The following is a 4,333-nucleotide window of genomic DNA, read 5'->3' as shown; positions in this document are numbered from 1 at the left end:
AGTAAGCTCTACAACCTGAACCCTTTCCTTGATGAACAGGGAATCCTCAGGGTGGGAGGTCGGCTGACGCATGCTGATTTGCACCATCACATCAAGCATCCAGCTGTTTTACCTGCCAAAGGTCACGTAACAAGACTGCTTATACGGCATTATCATCAACTAGTGCAACATCAAGGACGTGGCATAACAGTCAACGAGCTACGAGCCAATGGATTTTGGATACTCGGATGCAGTAATGCAGTCTCATCCTGCATTAACAAGTGTGTCAAGTGCAGAAGATTTAGAAGGTCTACAGAGAATCAGCAAATGGCAGACTTGCCGCGCGACCGCCTGGAAGAAACACCTCCATTCACGTATTGCGGAATTGACTGCTTCGGACCGTTCTACGTTAAGGACGGACGGAAGGAGTCAAAGCGCTACGGCCTAGTGTTTACGTGCTTATGCTCTCGTGCAGTGCACATAGAGCTTCTTGAAGAGATGACCACAGACTTTTTCTTGATCGCTCTCCGTGCCTTCATAGCCATACGTGGCAATGTTCGACAACTCCGCTGCGATCAAGGCACCAATTTCGTTGGTGCCAGGCGTGAGTTCGTAGAGGCCTTGAAGGAGATGGATCAAGAACGCCTGAAGATACTAGGCTGTGAGTTTGTCATGAATCCGCCATCTGCAAGCCACATGGGCGGTGCCTGGGAAAGGCAGATTCGGACAATAAGAAGTGTGCTGACGTCTATCCTGGATCAGTCCTCCAATCGACTGGATACTCCATCATTGAGGACATACTTCTATGAAGTAATGGCGATCATCAACAGTCGACCATTAACAGCTCACTTACTGAACGATCCTACGGGACCACAGCCTCTGTCACCTAACCATATACTGACAATGAAGTCCTCGATCATTCTTCCACCACCTGGAAAGTTTGAAAGAGAAGACCTCTACCTTCGGAAGAGGTGGCGCAAGGTCCAATACTTAGCCAACGAGTTTTGGTCCAGATGGTGCAAAGAATACCTGCTGAACTTACAACCACGTCAGAAATGGCAACGTAAGCGCAGGAACGCTCAGGTCAATGACATAGTGATTGTCAAAGATGACACTGCCTCAAGAACAGAGTGGAAGTTGGCCAAGGTCACAAAGGTCTATCCTGCAGAAGATGGTTGCGTAAGGAAACTGCAACTGCTGATCGGTGACTCGACCTTGGACAAGGAAGGGAAACGCACTAGGAAGGCTGTCTACTTGGAGAGACCCATCCATAAGACGGTGACCCTGATTGAAGCCGAGTGATGCAGCCACATTTTTCTTGCAATGTGTCTTATCATCCAGTGCTAACTTAGTTTTGTAGGTTTGAGTGAAATCACAAGTGATTTGGTGGGAGTGTAGCTGCCATCGAAGTCAGAATAAATAAATAAATAATAGATTAATAAATATTAGATTAAAAATATAGAGTTCATAAATATATACATTTTCTAGTGATAACAGTTTAATATTAAAAGCATAATTTCATATTTTATGTATATTGTTTGTTCTGATATGGGGGAACATATCTTAATTAAGGGGGGAACCAAAGTTTGTTGCCGCGGGTTGACGGGGTGTTACTTTGAGAGATGCTACCTGTTGTTCAGAACATTCTGGACCAAGCTACTAGCAGGCAGACACCTCGCGGTTTCCTCTGCCTAAGAACCAGCGACGATAAATGAAGACTGAATAAAGTATAAGTATAAGAATAAAGGACTGAAGAAGATAACCTAATTGTCTCTCAAGGGAAAGCGGCCAATGAGGTATATTTTGTGTTTTTTGTAACTGTAATGTTCGTTTTGACTGAAGAGATGTAACGTGGTGAATTTTCTGTCGAGTCATGCTTGTATGGTCGCGTTGTTTTCTTTGATGTCTTAACGTGGAAATAATATGTATTTTTATTTGCTTTTCTGTATGTTTGTCTAACAGTTCTCACGGCATCCGTGGCATCACTGAAGCGTTTGTGTCATTAAAGCCCGTAACTTTAAGAGCGACTTGGTTTCGTGATTTCGACTTGAGAGGGAATTACATAGGGATTTCTGCACAGTAAATGTTGCGGTGTTAATTCAACACTTAAAGAGTTCATTTAAGTCCAAATGATGTCAAATCAACTCTCTAAGTGTTAAATGAACACTGCAGAATTTACTGTGTGGAAGGACACGCACCTCAAATGGAATGGATGCGTTGGAAGTAACCAATGGTTTGAAGTTGTAGACAAAAAACCCTGCACACCTTACACTTGCATTTAAATTGCTTACTACGTTTCAGTCGCTCAAACCTCAGGTGAGATTCCACCGACTGAACGACTGAAACGTTGATGTTATCAACTAAAATGCAAGTGTAATTGATGGTAAGCAGGATTTTTTTGTCTACTACATCTAGTAGAGCATGTGGCATGAATGTCACCAACATATCTCTTTTTTAGATATTGTTTAGGGCTTTTTATGCCTTTATTTGTGATAGGATAGTGAGAGAGGGACAGGAAACGATCGCCGGCCCGCCGTACAGTGCTTAATTTGTCAAGCGGGAGGTCCTGGAGCGCAGAAGATGGGTGGCTCCCCCCTGAGGGGGATCTGAGATGTATTTCCATGAGGTTCCATCCAAGGTTCCGGAGCTCTCGTCTGAGGTGCTAGGAGCTAGCTCCCCCTTAAGCTCCCCCTCAAATTAAGCACTGCCAGCGTAGTAGTAACCCAGTGCCCTACCATTTAGGCCAGAGCAGGGCCACCTGCATGGCCGTAACTACCATTGAGGGCACAGAGGTCATGTCCTCAGTATTTGATTTAGAAATGTCAAATTTATCTATGATGAAAATCGATCTATGATCAACAATGATAAATTCAGTCTGTATACACCACCCCCATTTTTTTTATTATTTTTTCCCCTTACAAACTATGATTCAAGCGAAAGGGAGTTTTTCCTCACCCCTGATGCCACCAGGGGCCGCACCTGAGCGCCCAATCTCTGTGTGACTATCTATGACTTATGATAGGCCCAGCCACTATGGACCTTACGCATCTAAGAATCCTGGTCCTAACCTACGTTGACCTTATGACTCTACAATCTCTGTCTATCTCTTCTTCCTCTGCCTTCCTGCTATTTCTGCCTCTCCTCTATACCCCTCCTTTTAAATCCATCTCTAACAATGTTTTTTTCCCATTTGTTAAGCACTTTGAGTTACATGCCTTGTATGCCACAGTGCTATACAAATACAATTACTATTATTATTATTATTATTATTATTATTATTATTATTATTACGTGTATTTATCCTCAAGACAATGATTAATGAAAACAAACTTAAGAGTTTGACTGAAGAATTTGAAGCATTCTAAGGTGCTGTTCCCACGTAGCGGAATATTTGTAAATGTGGATATTTTTTTCTCCTGGTTGCATTGATTTTGCATTGGTTTTGGCCTTCTGTTTCCACGTAGCAGATATTTAAAATCCAGGCATAAAAAGCAGGAGAAAAAAATATCCTGTTTAGGGGGCTGAAACGCATTTGCATACCTGCCGACCATTACGCATTTTGTGTAGCAGATACGGATTTTGACATCAAACTACGGTGCTGTCACTTCAAAATACGAGAAAAACCAATAGCAAAGTGTGTTCATGGGCCCTTATAAATTGCTCTGTAGACTTGCAACCAGACAGAGCCGTAGTATGCTCTGCTTGCAATTGTCTCGCGCTGGCCTTTCCATTGGCCAGCAACGTGTGTGGGGGGGATAATGACCAATCAGTGCGCTAGTTTAGAGGTCTGCATTTGTTGTGCTGCGCTCCTCTCGAGTCGAGGCATCAGCTGCCGATAGAAAGTTTACTTCGAAATCACACAAGCAGAGAGACTGGGTAATATAATACTCCTATAATCTCTGACACAAGTGTCCTCCTCCTGTCATCATGTATTATCCATCTTGGTACTGTCGCTGTAGTTTTACAAGTGAGCACCGTCAAAATCACCGTTTCAAAGGTAAATGGGCTTTGAGGAAGGTAGCCGGTATGGGAATAGTGAATTGCGTCCAGTTGCTAAATCCGTAAACTTATGAAAATAAATAAAGGCCGAGGTCTGCCGTAATGGTTCACCCAATGTTTCGCCATATTTGACGGCAATATGTTGTTGCTTGTTTTGATATTGGACCGAAACGAGATTACTTCCGAATGAGAAAATGTGTCGATGACTGCGCTATAAATTAGCAGATTAGCAGCAAACTAAATTCGGTTTCCCTTTGCGTCGGATCATTTAACTCGGGAAAATAAAGCGATAGTTCTAACGGTTGTGCTCGGAGTACATCCGTAAAACCTACCATGACACCGTACAGGAATACTG

This window comes from Engraulis encrasicolus, chromosome 3, assembly GCF_034702125.1.
Source record: "Engraulis encrasicolus isolate BLACKSEA-1 chromosome 3, IST_EnEncr_1.0, whole genome shotgun sequence".
Taxonomy (NCBI): domain Eukaryota; kingdom Metazoa; phylum Chordata; class Actinopteri; order Clupeiformes; family Engraulidae; genus Engraulis; species Engraulis encrasicolus.
Note: the sequence above shows the minus strand (reverse complement) of the source record.